At 38.0% G+C, this 16,449-nt stretch overlaps 1 protein-coding gene across 3 annotated transcripts in view; it reads left to right on the top strand.

Annotated features, from left to right (window-relative positions):
* The first annotated feature begins 6,451 nt into the window (after nt 1-6,451).
* SUPT3H (SPT3 homolog, SAGA and STAGA complex component) overlaps nt 6,452-16,449 on the top strand; it is a 464,238-nt gene continuing 454,240 nt past the window's right edge. For 2 of the 3 annotated variants that reach the window (XR_012496623.1, XM_074333029.1), the window contains exon 1: nt 6,452-6,744. The gene's annotated coding sequence lies outside the window, so the exon portion shown is untranslated. Of the gene's footprint in view, nt 6,748-16,449 lie in introns of all 3 variants that reach the window. The other variant, XM_074333030.1, reaches the window with a different exon arrangement.

Here is a 16,449-nt window from a genome sequence, read left to right as displayed (position 1 = left end):
ATATCTAATCTCCCACTCAGTAAGTTGAGAAAACTTGGAATCATCCTTGAGTTTGCTCTCTTTGCCTTGCTCCCATACCAGTAACTAATCCTATAAATTCTACCTCTTTAGTATTTTTCCTACCTGTCACCTTCTATCATTTCTTACTCCACTGACATAGCTCTAGCCCATATCATCTCTTTCCTGAATTGTTAGCTCTTTCCAATTTTTCACCCTCCGTGCTTTGGCTGCATGTTACTGCCAACTTACTAACAGGCGAATTTAATCATGTCATTACATTGAAAAAAGAAAAACATTTCCAAGGCCCCCCATTTTTTATTAAAGCCAAAATTCCTTACCATAATGCACAAGACTTTCTTTGATCTGGCTCCTACCAAGTTTCTGGCTCCCCTCCTTACCCCCTATGTTCCCATCATGCTGCACCACTTGCAATGCCCCCTAACACACTGCGGCCTTGCTCATGCTGCTCCCTCTAAATTATCCTTCCTCATTTTGTTCAACTGTTGCTCCCTTTTCAACACCAAGCTTTGGCGTCATCGTCTTGATAGTAATAATAATAATAATGAAAAACATTTATTAAGTGCTTATTATGTGCCAGGCACTTTATATTCTCATGTAATCCTCACAAGACTTAGAGGTTTGTATCGTTCTCGATTTATGAATGAAGGAACTAAGGCTCAGAGAGGTTGCCTTCCTTGACATCTTTTTCTCCTCAGTCAACACTCAGTGCCTTCAAATGACTATTCCCTACTTTGTGTTATAATCTACACACAGATAAACGAAATAATTTACATTACAGCTGATAGTTTTCAATGAAATGATCTTCAAATTGTGTAAGAAAATATACTAGGAAGCTGCTGGGGTTGCCAGGAAGTCATCAAAGGTCAGCGGCTGCTGGAAGTGAAGAAAAGAAAAAAGAGGATAACCAAACTACTTAGCATTAGAAATAAATAGAAATTTGCGAGTGGGGAAGTGTAGCGAAGGTTAGAATAGAAAGAAGAAAGGGGGACACTATAGAGAAACATGGCATGTGGTAGGAGGGTTTTTCAGAATAGCCATTTACTTTTGTTTCTGTGATGTAAACTATTTTTCATCGTTTCAGTAAATGTAATGTAAAATCAGCTGTCCCCACACAGAGCGTTGTGAAAAGGCTTTGGGGTAAAGCCAAGAATGGGGCTAAGTTCCACTGACGGAAGCTTTGGAATAAGGACAGCTGGCAGCTCATCCATGAACTTCACTAATTTAACACAAGTGCAAGTTCAGAGCAAGAGGGGACTGTGAGAACATTAGCTCCCCAGAAATATGAAGAACTCTTGGGTTGGGCATTGGGCTTACATATGAGGTGGAATGGAGGCTCAAGTCCATCTTAATTTACAGCTTAGAGGTCGGGGAGATGTCAGCTAACATCTGTGTTACATATTATCATAGCACCTTTGCTCTTATTTATATACCTTTGTCCATCCTAAATTTATCATTCAGAAGTTTTTTTGAGGACATAAACTGTGTTATTGATCATTATTTCTCCAAGGCCTAGCAATGATGGATGTGCTTAATGGATTCTCAATAAATGTTTGTTAAAAGAATAACTGTCATATTGACATATACTGATTGAGTTCGGAAAATGTAAAACCCTAATACTTGAGATAGGATCTTGTGTTTATTTTGATGTCTAATGCATCAAAAATCTAAGCATCATAAAAATTACTCAACAGCTAATTAAAAACTGGAAAACAATAACTATAAATTACCAAACATTTTCAATGTGTCGGGGAATTTTCATTTAAATCCTAGTAACAACCCCACCACATAGGGGTTCTTATTCTTCTTTTACAGTGTAATATTTACACATACTTTCTGAGAGGTTGAATAATTTGTCCAGGGTATTATGGCTGGTAAATGGCACCAAAGCCCCTATTTTTTGCACTATACCTGACTCAATTAATAAAGTTGTTTTAAATCTATTCTGGAAAGAGAAAATACAGCTTATGTTGCAACCATAAAAAGCTGAAAATAAAAATAACTTGGTCAAATCTGTTGGTATAGCTCCCTGATCACTATTTAACAACTGATCTGAGCGCTCCTTAATCAAACTCGGTTTATTGCATCCAGTGTCAGAGTGTGAACGAGGAATAACAGGTTGCATTAACCATACTGTGGTTTATTTCACCCATGGTACTGATTAATTTTTGGCCCTGTTTCCACGCGTTAATAAAAAAATAAATGTATATGCAATAAATTGGAGGCAGTTATTCAAATAATTCACTGAAATAGATCCAGTTTTACATCTAAATACTTCAATGGAAATACTTTGGGGAACTGGATGCTTTTGTATATTTGTCTCCACTTTACTGTCAGGTATTGATAAACTCCCCCCCAAAATTATTTTTTCCTTTTTTTTTTTTAAAACAAGGTGTTTACCTTTCCTCATATCTTAAAACAAAACTATCTCTTGACATATATTAGACAGGTCTAGATGGGCCTCTATTATGGGAGCAGGAGTAGAAAATAATTAAATATTACTATAAAAAGTTACAAATACAAACTTTCCTTTATTTCCATAAGAACCTACTTATGATGGCAAAAGGGTCTCTCTTTTTTAGCTAAAATAGCCCCTGGCCATTCCTTCAACTTACTAGGCCTGTTTCCACGTCAGGGCCTTGGCATGGGTTGTTTTCATTGCCTGGAATGCTCTTTCTTTAGATATCTGCAGATATCCCCTTCACCTCCTTCAAATCATTATTCAAATGCCACTTTCTCAGTGAGACCTACCCTGCTTGCCTGATTTTTAAAAATTACAGTTTTTCCATTCCTCCTGTGGTTTATCTCATTCCATATTCTTTCCCTGTTGCATAACTTTTTTTTTCCTGCAACCCTCATGGCCTTCTAACATTATCATATAATTTGGATATTTATAAGTCGTATTTTGTTTATTGTCCAACTCCTCTTCCTAGAATGTGACTTTGATGATGGCATGGATTTTTGTTTCGTTCACTGCTATATCTGCAGCTCCTAGAATATCAGGCACATGGTAGGCCTACAATAAATATTTGTTGAATGAAATAATTAGCACCCATCATTCATACTCAGTGAATAGCCCTCATCTTCAAGAGGGGAAATGTAAAAGTTGTTTGTTTCTAGTACAAGAGGTACTATATGTTGGATTCCAAGGAAATGGGAGCAACTAAGTTTCCATGTGTCTAGAGAGTCCAGGGGCCCCTGAAACCCAGATATTCTACAATTTCTTTCCCACTCTGAGTCGCAAAAACATGATCATTTTCTCAACAGCTAAGCATTAATTTGAGAAGATGCTGGAGTGTTAAACCTACAATGAGAGTTTCCTAAGAAGATGGATCACGATTATTATTTCTACAAGCTGTGCAGTACGGCAATTCTTAACATTTCTTCTCTCATCACTGGGTGGCTCTCTTCCTACTTTGAAATATATGAATATAATTGGAAGGTATGGAAAACCAATTTGATTACACCCTAAGTAATTATGCGATGCACCCCCTTCCCATGCATCAATATATTCCATTAGTATATGTTTTTTTCACATTGGTGTTTCGAAATGCATAGTATCAGTTGAACATCCAAGTTGGCCTAACGCCAAGAGCCCTGTATATTCATGTCATTTTTGTCAGCACAAATGTGAATGCTGAAATTCTTATGTACGATTTTAAGATCCTTCCTTTGATCATTCCTATTTTAAAGGAGCATAGACTATTTAGGGATGCACGGTTTTAGTTATTTGGTTTGATCACTTCATTTTACAGATATGAAAACTGAAGACAAATGATGAAGCGATTTACCCAGGTGCCACAGAACTCAGTCATCTTTTTGGTCAGAACAACTTATTCTAAAACTAAAGCTATGTACCTCTGAGATTCCAATTGAACAATAGTTCTTAATATCAGGAAATTAACTGAATACAGCAACAATGCAATATGCAATTCTAAACAATATGCGGTTTTATCCATGGTTACTACAAAAGCATTAGAAATCTAAAGCAAATATTTAAAAAAGGATAAAATAATTGATATATAGCAAAAGAAAAAAGCCTCCACGAGCATCCTAATAAGAGTCACGGATCACGAGTTAAAAATTTGAGGTCACCTGAAGTGAACTGTTTCCTGGGCATCCACATCAGAAGAAACCACCGTATCACAGAGATGGTTCCATATTAGGCAAGACTTCTGCTATTCTTTGGAGAATTAGGGCTTCTTTTATTACCTAATCTAGCCATTTTTTTAAGATGCCAAGGGGCATTTTTACTTAGATATGTGCACTTTCTCTCCGCACTTGTCAATCTATATGAAGGTTATTACACCAGAGGAATATAAAAGTCTACAGTCATAATGATTATTTTTCCTTTAATGGCTTTGTTCAAGGGATGGACAATTTTTTGTGGTGTGATGAATTCACTAGGTCTTCTGATGTGTTTTCTCTGCCTGCTTTGGAAATCACGTATTTTTCTGAGAGGTGGTAGTTCTCAATGCCTTAATTTCAGCAACAGCTTCATTGCTTTAGCTGTGTTATAATCAACATACCCTAGTAGCCTTGATAGTTTGGGATATTTAATATTAATCTAATGGAGAATATTTTTGAATCTTTGGGTACAGCAGTGCTTGCAAACTACAAACAAAATTATGACTAAATCAAATTTTAAAAAATGGATTTTAGTAGATTCCAGGAGGTAAGAACATTAGCATAACTCATGTGACTTCAAAGCTAAGATTTCTGCCAACAGCACAATTCACAATTTCCTAAGAGTGAATTTTCGAGCTCCCTCTGCCAGATCCTTGTTTAACTCAGTTTCCTTTCTCCATGGCTCACTTTCATTAACTGCTGTTATGTGTGCTTATGTGTTGGTTAGACACCAGAAGCCTGAGAGTAATATCCGGGTTCTAGTCTGAAAAACTACATCAAATCTGGCCTCCATCTGGCGATGCAGGTAAAACTCCTGTCCAAGAACTACTATGGCAACATTAATTGAACATAATTTTAATTAAAACAATCTGCTTCGGGTTATATTTCCTAAGATGTAACAGTAATTTTGTCTCTTAATTTTCTCTTATTTTCTTGGTAATGTACTTGAAAGGGCTTTTCAACTCTTGTGTAAAGCAGTCTTCCTTTGTAAGAAATTAGAACAATTCTTTCTCCACTGTTACTTTCCCTTATACTCTACTCTTTGCCCAGCATTGATTCTGATTTACACCCTATGGTGAGCTTTTATATCCTAAACATATTGTTTTGGAACTTTAAGTATTTGGCAAATATTTAAGTATTGGGGAGATTAACATAATGTAAACATAAAATTACAGAAGACTCAACTACAACCACACAACTCGACACACAACTACAATCACAGGTGAAATAACCAAATAAATTGCTATTTTAAACAATGTAAGCAAATAGGAGGAAGGAAGGGATTATTTCAGAACATAAATATTTATAGGCAAGAAAATAACTGACGCAGTAGTGCCTAAAAAAGACCTGAAGGTTAGTAGTTGAATCTGTGTGAAACATTTTAATATTTGACGTTGTAAGCGTGGACGTGAGTATGGTTAATCCAGTTTTCTTCCCTAAGCAGCTGAAAAGAATGTCAAAAATGTAAATAAAACTTCATACAATATTGTGAAAGCAATCAAAATCACTGTCTTACGACTGTATTAAAGAACTACATCTGTATCAATCAAATGTGAGAAAACAGGATTTACAGTTCAATAGTGGGGGTGCAAGACTTAAAAATAAGGAAGAACAGGCCAAAATCCTAAGGAAAAGTATAGGATCGTTCACAAAGTACCCTGAAGTAGAAAAAGTTTCAATAATAAAAACGTGGTTGTCGTTAAATGCCTGAGTTTGGTAACATGGGTATGGGGTAAAGTCCATTGCGGGCCATCGTTTCCCACCGCCTCTCTAATGACTCGGTGCAGGGCAGGGTGGGGAGGGGCGGTTGCGGGCGCCGGCGCCCAGGGCTGGTGTTTCAGGGTCCCAGGAGGAGGTCCATGTCCACACCCCCACACTGAGGTCCTTGGGGGAAGCGGGTCTTCCCTAGCTCCGTTTCCCTTCACCATTCCGGAAAGCACAATCCGGCTAAGAGCCCGGTCCACCCTAATTCCTGAAGATAAATTTACACGGGCCAATCTCTGACCTGAAGTTGCAAACACACTTGCCGTGCCGCTCACGGAATCCCTCCAAAATCTGAGCCCTCTCAGCTCCATTCTTAAAGAATCCAAGCCTGGCCCTCGAACACCCTCTGATTCTCAGGTCACCCCACGCCTCCCCCAGCAGCCCCCGTCGGGAAGCCCACCGCGTGGCTCAGCACAGCCCATCCCGGCCCCGCGTACGGCGCACTACGCCCGCGGGGAAACCACCGGCCGTGCGCTCCCCGACGCTCCACCCCCAGCGAGCGTGGCGGAAGTGGCTCGCTCGGGAAAGGAGACCGCGCGCCACCTGGCCGAGCGCGCATGCGCCAGCGCCCGCGCCGCTAGTGCTGGGGGCGTCTGGACCGCTCCCTGCGGGTCTCCGCAACACACGCCCCATAGAGAATCGGGCTCACGCCATCTAGCGCCCCCCATCGCCCCTCCGCTCCAGCCGAGCCACCTTTCCCCTTGCTACACTTTCAGCCCTCCCACCCCGCCCCTACCCAAGCGTATCCCGGGCCGCAGCGGCAGAAATCGCACCATCTCTACCCCCACATTCTCCACGCGGGACGCGCAGCCGTGCCTACAAGTGTTGGCAGAGGTTGTTGGTGGCGTGGGGGGCGGTGCGGGGGCGGGCGGGGGGAGAGGATGGGAATCGGGAGGGACGCCGCGCGACGAGTCCCGCGTCTCTGGGCCCAGGCCCCGCTTTGGACTCTGCCCGCGAGCGGCCGCGTAGAACTAACATTGGTGTTTGCACGGGACGGGTGCAGGGGGGACGGTAGTGAGAGGCACTGGCCCGGCGCAGCGCCCTGCTTCTCCCGCGGGGTGTGGAGTTGGGTCTTGACTCCTCCCCGCCGGCTGGTGGGCGTGGGGCGAGGGGAGCTGGGCAGGCGAGCAGCAGCGCGCGTTGCTGGGTGCGTTAAGTACCACCTTCCGTGTCATCTGGGTAGTGTTTGGGAGGAAGCGTCCTTACACAGGGAGATTGTTGCGTTATGGGCAGGGTGGAAGAAGAGTTAGGTAGCGTTAGAAGTGTAGCATCCAGGAAGGGAAAAGATCGACTCTCGTCTCTGTGGGGTGAACCCACAGCTGTGACTCCTAGGGAAATTATTTAGCATGTCTTTGGCGGGGTGTTCTGGTCTGTCTAATGGGGATAGGGATAGTTTAGCTCAGGATTGTGAGGATTATATGAGGTAATATACATGAAATGCTCGGAACAGCGCCAGGCATTGGTCAGTTACATGTTAATTGTAGTTAACTTTCGTCTCCGTATTTGAAGAAATTCAGAATGACTGTGACCTTATTTTCTAAATCAAAAATCAGGACACTTGGGGTAACAAACGAAAGCGGATTTATAGGTACAATAGAATGTATTACTGATTCAGAGCAGATCCTGGACATGTGTTAATAGTGTGCACGTGGATAAATTAGCATAACTCCATGAGGCTGATAGATACTATAACTATTTTGTTACAAATGAGTGTACATTTATGTGGGAGGAGAGGACCTAGGGCTTTAGTACATGTGAGGGGCAGAACTTTGTAAGTGGAGTTAAGTTAGCTCTCCAAAGATTTACTTGAAGACCAAATTGAGGATGGAACTTGTAGAATTTCTGGTGGATGTTACAGAGAGGCTGGAGTTGACTGAATGTGAGGAAGAACTTCCTGACAGTACTTTGCAAAAATAGAATGCGCTTTATGATGCTATTGTAAGTTTCTTGTCTCTGGGAATATTCAAGCAAAGATCTAGAGCAACCTAGGTCTAGAGCATCACTGTCCAATGGAACTTTCTGCCGTAATGTGTGCTATCTAACATGGTATGCACTAGACACTTGAAATGTGGCTAGTGCGCTGAGAAACTTAATTTTTAATTTTACTTATTAACTTATTATCTTAAAAATCGATAGCCACGTGTGGCTAGTGGCTGCCATATTGGACAGCATAGGTCAAGAATTAAGACTTTGAGGCCCCTTCCACTTCTTGATTTGGTTGAGTTTTAAGTTCAAGAAGCCAATTCTTGGAACATTTATTGCCTTAGGGAATCATAATTATATTCAAATAATGCCTTTCATTAAGTTACTACAGTTCAAAGCATGGGTCTGTTAGTAGTTATTTACAGCTTGACAAATTAAAACAAAGCATTCTTTTGTCTCCAAGGTTATACAGCTAATGCCAGATTCATTTGGAGAGCCATAACAATACTAACTGGAGTTTCCTTTAATCATTCTGTGCTGTGTTGTGACCATGGGTTTCCTCTATCTTTTATCACTTTGGTTAGTTTTCAACGAAAACTTTTCAACTCTTTTATTCCTGAAGGTTTTTTTCCATTTGAAAGATTCTATTTTTTTTTAACTTTTGATCATCACACCATCTTAGTAGTTTTGTGGTTGTCTGTATTCAAAACTTTTGAAGAGATAAGTTAAAAATTTGGTGATGTTTTGCCAGATTACTTTCTTTGAAATATGTAGATGTTTCTTTTTCAAGCAAACGTTTATCACGTTAAGTTTGAAAATAAAACTTAAGAAAAACTTTCTAGCACTCTTAACTCTGGCCTCCTGTCTGTAAAATGGTGACTTTGGTCTCAAGGCTGAAGATAATTGTTAGATCTGGAACAAAACTTAAAGCTTATGAATTAAACACATACAGAGAATAACCCATAACATGCAAATAAAAATGGGTTGTTCTAAACATAGGGTGACTTACATCCCACATTTTCTGGGACAGTCATGGTTTAATAATTATTAATGGAGCTCCTTTCACTATCAAAAATGTCCCAGTTGAAACCACATAATAGTATGGTCACTATACTTTTAGGTTTGTTGAAATTTGTAATATATAATTTTAGGAGGATTAACCATATTGTAATCTTAGAAATGTACTTTTAAGTAGTAACGAAGTTATTGCTTATGTGCTGAAATAATAGATAAGATATCTGGAATAAGGCCAGCAAGTGACCTATTCATTTAAGCCACTGGTAATTCAAATAGTTTGCTTTCTTCTTATAATTGGATAGAAATCTTAGGCAGCTTGATTTTTGGTTCTCTCTAAAAAAAGGATCTTTTGGTGTAGGAGGCTGCAGAAAAAGTTAGGCCATGCCCATTAAATCAGAAGACTGAGTATTCTTGTTGAAAAGAACATTGGTTTTATTTTATGGTGAATAAAATAAAAAGTGAAATCAGATATAAATCTGCTTATTATGTATTAAAATGTTAAAGAAAGATTTTTGTTTATCGTTCACTTATAGTAAGGAAAAATAATCCAGCCAAATGCATTATTATATTAATTGAATTTATACTCTATTGGATAACATTTTACTGAGAGTCAAACACCTGCTTTGAGTCCTCACTTTGCTGAGGGTTAGATGAGGTAACGCATGGGATGTGTTGGGGCAGTGAAGCACGTTAGGAATAAGTGTTCAGTATTACCTGCTTTGGTCTTAAGGTCATTGAATAATGGATCTGGAAGAGATATTAATATTGAGATGTATTGTGAATAGGTGCAAAGAGCACTTAAAACTATTTCCAAAAACCTAGGTTTAGCCCTTTCTGCCATATTCTTTCTTTGTGATATCAGTTAAGGTTTTTACTTTTTTGAGCCTCAATTTCATCAGCCAAATGGAATTAGTATCTAACGTCATTCCATCGCCTCCCAGGATTGTTGGAGGCCTTAGATGAGAATTACACAAATTCTTGTCTTGTTTTGCAAACATTTTTTATTATTTAATTGGTTTTGTTTCAACTTGCCTACCTCCCGCCTCCAGTGAAGACTGACCCAGAATCTGCAAAAATGGTTGTATATTTTAATTTGTGAAACAGCATAAAGTATAATAGACACCATTACCCAAAATTCTCTTTGATAGATAATACTTACGTCACAGTAATGGTGCTTTACTGATCTAGTTACAGTATATTCTCTACACAAAACAGCTCGGTACCACTGCTAAGAGAACCAACACGTCCATGCTTACTCAGTGTGTTCCATCCATTATGTTAAATGCTGTATCTTATTTATCCATCCAAACACGTCATTCCCACTTATTAGATGATACTGATGAGGCTCTTACTTTCTGGAACTGATCTGTCAGGTTTTTAAAATTTTTGCATTATATTACTGCATCTGATAACATCTAGCTGGTAGTTAATGGATATTGAATGTTAAATAAGGTAACATTATGAAAATGGCATGCTACCTGGCATAAAGTATGTAGTAGTTGCTGAAAAAGTGCTGTGTTCATTGAATTCAATAAGGCAGTAAGTTGAAATAAATATGAGTGTACTTTATAAATCATAAAATACTATACAAATACACATTATTTTAACATCTCGAAGTGTACCTTTGCTATTTTAAATGCCATAGAGGTTTGATGACTGAATCATGTATATTTTATTTTATTCATATTGATTCTGAATCTCTAAAAAACTACCTCTAATCATAACATTCTTCCTCTGAGAATATATGTTAATGATAATACCTTGTGATACGTTTTCGAGAAGCTTTACTTTTGTGTGGATGATGATTCTCCATCATCACCATCATCACCATCATCACCATCATGAACTGTGTGCGTTTCGTATGCCAGGCACTATCCTAAGTGCTGTATGTACATTACTTCATGTAACCTGTTAGAGGAGTAGTTTTAATTCCTACTTTAAAAAATGAGGGAACTGAGACCGGGAGGTGATGTGACTTGCCCAAGGTCACATGGTGTTAGAGCCTGTGTTTGAGCTCCAGAGCCCTGCTCTTTGCTGCTAAACTGAGTTGGCATAGGCCGCTATTGCACAACAAAGTTCACTATGACACACACATTGTGGAGGTCTTGTTTGTTAGTTATGATCAACTTTTATTTGTATGTTCCTTGTGGGACAGTAGAAAGAACTCTGGACCAGGTGTCAGGGGACCTCAGCTGTATCACTAAATAGTGATGTGTCCTTGGGCAGTTCAAGAAACCCCTCTGGACTTCAGTTTCCTCACCTGAAAAATGAGGGATTTGGATGAAATTAGTGATGTTCAAATTGTAGTTCTGCACCTCAGATGTCTTTGGTCCCCCTCCCGCCAATTTGCATTGTTACACTTTTGTCTATGATAGCTGTTTATCCATCTGCCTAAGATGAACTTTTAAGGAAAGAATTTCTAAACTTGCTTTTAAAGTCATCAGCCTCTAAGATAACAGTGACAAGTCCCCTAACTGCTATGTAACTTCTCAGTAATTCCACATTATTTGAGCGTGTTCAAGGAGATAGGCATCTTTTACAAATGGGGAAAAAAAAAAAAAAAAAGAAAAAAAGAAAACCAAGGCACTAAAATGGGAAAAGATTATTGGTGAATTTTTGTTAAAATATGTCTGTAGATGGACTGAATATTTCAGGTTATCGGCTACCTGAATCAAAGCTTGTTTTTTTTGTTAGATTTGTGACCTTCGCCCAGTATTTTTACAGTTAACTTCTTCATTGCTGGAGGGAAATACTTGCTTGATAGAGTGATTGTGGAAAAATGTGAGCTAACACAGGTTAAAGGTCCTTTATAAACTCTGCAGTGCTCATACAAATTCATCTATTTTTTACATGCTTACTTGGGAGTAAATCCGCCCCCCTTTTTTTGTCACATGAACCATATTTTTAACCACATTAGATTTTTTATTGAATTGTTTATATTTAGTGTAGGCAGCTCCTAAGGTTTAATATTTCTAAAATGTGAATCTAGATTGGAAGAGAATCTTGATGTTTAAGAGCTCTCCCTTTTTGACGTCCTTGTCAAATACACTTACCTCTTATTATTCGAAGTACAATTGATTGCAAAATTTTGCACTTATCTGAAAAGTTAGCCGTTAAGTCACTAAATTATGTAAAATTTTATGTAAAAACAACCGTGTTTCAATATTGGAAAAGCAAGCTTGCCATTTTGTCAGGGTTTGGATGTTACGTATTTCAGGGTGATCTGGTAGGCACATTTGCAGTGCACTTTAAGAATCATTTTGCAAAGAATGAAAATTGTTTTAAACTCAGTAGTTCCCTAAGAGAGTATTGGATATAAAAACACATGGAATAAAAGCCTACATGAATGTGAGACTACTGAAGGAGAATACAATGTAACTGCCTGTATCTCTGAAAAATCTGTCACCGGGCTCCTATGTCTATAGGTTAAAAAAAAATAATAATAATTGCTCATGTAGCCAACTAGGATATGTAAACACACAGTTCAATGTCTTTTTGTCTATTTATCTATTGGGAATTTTATAGTTTATGGGTGGTAGTCTTTTCAATTCAGATATATTTTTTGAGTGCCCCTTATGTGGTAGCCACTGTCTTTTTTATTAAACCCCTCTGAGAAGACAGGCAGAAATTATTGACAGATGGAGAAACTGAGCTTGAGAGATTAGTTGATCCTTATTGCCAGGTTCTACTGTATTGATTGATTATCCTTATTCACAAAACCCTCTGAGCATGACTTTTATTCAGTTGTCTGCCTTACAACACCTGTCACAAGCTTCTGCAGGATTTCATCTCTACTTGAATGTCTAACAGTTATCTCAAACTTAACATTGCCCAAACTAAATTCCTTTTTTTTTCTCTTTTCCAGCCTTCCTGATCTCAGTAAATTGTACCACAGTTCAACTGGTTGCTCAGGCCCCAAACTTCAGGGTCATCCTTCACTGCTCTTCTCTCACACCCCATGTCTAATCCATCGGCAACATGTCTAATCCATCAGCACGGCGGCTCTGCCTTCAAAATATATTCCAGAAATCTGACCATTTCTCACAATCTCCACTGTTTCACTGCTTCAAGCCACCGTCATCTCTTGTCTATACAACTTCAGTAACTTTCTAACTGGTCTCCTTGCCTGTACCATTGCTTCCTTATAGTATATTCTCATAGCAGCTGGAGTTACCCTTTCAAAACCTAAAACATTTCAAGTCACTTTGGACTATGTTCAGATCTTATATTTAATGTCACCTCCTGGTTGAAATCAGCTTGTTTAGTTTTCATAGCATTTGTCACTTCTTCAAATTACATTATATGTTTTTCTCCTGCGTTATAATGTATCTCATTTTGTCTAGCTTAGTCTCTGGTTTATCCTTAACTGTTACAACAGTGTTTGGTCTGTAGTAAGTACCTAATAAATACTTAAAAATGAATAAGCCAAAGCACAGGTGGTGAATTGGCTTTAAATAAGAGGGTGGCTTTGTTGAATAAGAGGAGGGAATCAAGAGAAGACACACTGGCTTTGGTTGGGGAAGGTGAAGGGAGTTACTAAATAAAGGCTTTTTATTTTTCTGTGAAGTCATCTGCCAGTAGTTGCGGGAGAGATTATGGGGCAGAGATTTATTAATACACTAAAATAGTATGCACTAAAATATTTAATGTTCAACCAAAATAATTAGTAAACTAAAACAATTAGATGTCAGAGAAAGAATTCCTGATGGTTGTGTCTCTGGGAAGGCCTCTTGGTGATAGTTGAGGTCAGGCTTTTCTAGAGCACTGAGATTTGGAGAGGTGGAGAGGTAGCAGGTATTGGAAGCAGGAAGAACTGTAGAGTGAAGGTTCAAAAGAACTTGGGATGGTTCGGGAGATACCGAATGGAATGATTCGTTGATTTGACTGCGGTAGAAAAGGAGGCTGGAGAGGCCCAGTGAGACAAGTTTTGTCCTGGGGCAAAGAAGAGCCATTGGAGGCTTCTGAGTAGGGGAGTAGCAAGTGTTTAGAATGAGTACTCTGGAGGTAGTATACAGAATTAATTAGAAAGATGGGACATGGGTTTAAAAGCTATTGCAGTAAAAGTATTGATTAAAGTGCTATTAGAAAGAAACAGATTGATTGAGAATTGCTTTTTTACAAGGAAAAAATGCCAGGACCAGACTGCCTACATATAGGCAGGGAAACAAAAAAAGTGCCTTGAAATTTTTGATCTTATGTGTCTGAAGACTCGTGTTACTCTTACATAACTGGGATGTTGAACAGGGAAGCAGGTGTGGTGAGGAAAATATATCGGGAAATAGTGTCAGATATTGCAGAGAAGTTTTTCTGTCTATGAGTATGAAGTCTTCGGTAATTGTATTAAACCTGTGGTTCTCTACTTATGTATGATACCTAATAATTTGTAATTTTTGGTCATTAGGTGTTCCTTATGAATATTCATAGCTTCATCCCCATATTCATTAGAATCACTCTGATTTGGGTTAGGAAGTACTTATTCCTGTTCTAGTAATTTTTAAGAAAAAGAATGGCTCAGTGAATGGTGAGGCAGAATATTTCTTTAGATCATATATTGCTGTTTATGATGCTTCGTAATTTTCAAAGTCAATTTTCATTTCAGCATTTGATTCATTTAACAGTAATCCAGTGAGATATGGACAGTTTGGATTTGCTGTTCACTTATCTTTTTTTTTTTTTTTTCCAACTGCAGTTAAATTTGGCTTATTTTCGGATTGTAGCAAGTGTTAAATCTCAGTACAATTTTTCCATAATAATTGACTGGGTCCGATATTCCTCTTCTTGTCTCATAGTATCTTGTGCATTATCTCTAAATTCATTCCATTGGGTGTCTCTGTTAACTTCAGTGGGCTATAAATACTGAATGGCAGAGATGTGCTCTTCTTATCTTTGTTATGCTATTCAGTCATTTTTTTTCATTCACCCACCAATTACTGAACATCAGCCATGTCAGGCAGTATATTAAAATACTGAAATTACAGATAAAACAGTGTCCCTGTTTTTAAGCAGTGGGCAGTTTGAAGATGAGGAAATAGTTACACTACAGTGTGAGAAGGGCTATGATCGATGCACCCTATTTCTGAACTCGTTTGATGGGTGGTAGGTGAATACGAATGATTTTTTAGTTATGAAAATACTATCAGCAGCAGTTTCAGAAAGATTGCTATTGATTTCAGAACAATTATAAATTATGTGAATCATCTGTTGTTTGGATTATTCATGTTACTTCTCTTTTAGCAGATCATTGAGTGAACACTTGAGTATTATACCTTCCCAAGTCCACTTGAAATGGGGCGTATGTAAATATATTGGAATTACCATTGTGTTATCCCAAACACTAGGTATGGAAGTTTGTAATTTTCTGCATTTTAATTTATTTTTTGAATTCTCGGTGATCGAATGGTCATTTGCTATTATTTTTTACAGCAGGAGAAACTTAGACCATGATGTAACTTGAGTTTTGTGTTTTTTTTCCAACAAAAAAACTGAAATGCAGTGTATAATAGTGCCAGCCTACCCATAATTGCTTCCTGCCTTTGGAGTTCTATGAAAATGTTCTGAACATAACTGTTTTCTGTTTATGTTATGTGGGATGTTTAGGTTATGAATGATTGGGATTGAGCCTCTGTAGATGCTCACAATCGATACATAGGGCTGCTGAATTAATTTTCCTCAGCAGTGATGTAGAAGAAATAATAAAGAAAATTCCACTGTCTTTTAATAAATGGGTAGACTGAAGGATTTCACAATCCAGATTTTGATGTTTTGAGGGTGCTGTAACAAGTAATACGTTTTTCAACTCTGAGGTATTTTTAGGTAAAGATGTTTCATGGTATTTCTTTCTTTGGTCATTTAGTAACCGAAAATATGAGCTATAAATAGAAACCCAGTACCGTGTCCATTATATTTTTGTGTAATTTGCATTTCTGATGTATAACTTTAGTTAAACATTTTTTTGTTGTTGCAATATTTTCTGAGGAAAGGAGTATATCCTTAAATCCCATTATTTTAAATTAAAAGATGTCAGTTTTTCTACAGGATTTTACAGGTATGATATAGTATTGGCCATTGGCTTAATGATCAGGTTTAAATATAAGTATTAATCAGAGATGAACTTATTCCTTAGGTTCACATTTAAACTCTGGCATGTTGAAATAATCTAGGTCTCCATCTGCACATCTGAATTCATTTTGTAAAATATGGCAAACAGCTGCATTTCAATTGAAAGCTAAAACAACTGTAGGACATTAACCCATTGAGAAGATTACAGTAGGTTTTCAGTTCCATGTTAACTGTATTTATTAGAGAAAATTGACTTGAGTGCTTCTGCTTTTAACCGACATTTTTTTTAAATGTCTGGGAGAAAGGAAATAAAGCATTGGAATGATAGGACTTTGATGTGTAAAGAAGTTAATGTCTAAAGAAGTTAATTATCTAAATCATCAAACAAAATGTGGGTACGGGAAATAATTATTTTAAAGATTCTAATGAGCTATCAACTCATGTCAAGAAAAATGTTATTCACCTGTTTGATTTAAAAATTAAATAACTTGACTGTGAAAGGATGATCATGGTTATAATAAACTAGGTTTGGGACCTTTT

The sequence above is a fragment of the Rhinolophus sinicus genome, linkage group LG05 (assembly GCF_036562045.2).
Source record: "Rhinolophus sinicus isolate RSC01 linkage group LG05, ASM3656204v1, whole genome shotgun sequence".
NCBI classification, from domain to species: domain Eukaryota; kingdom Metazoa; phylum Chordata; class Mammalia; order Chiroptera; family Rhinolophidae; genus Rhinolophus; species Rhinolophus sinicus.
Note: the sequence above shows the minus strand (reverse complement) of the source record. Positions and strands in the feature narration are given on the sequence as shown.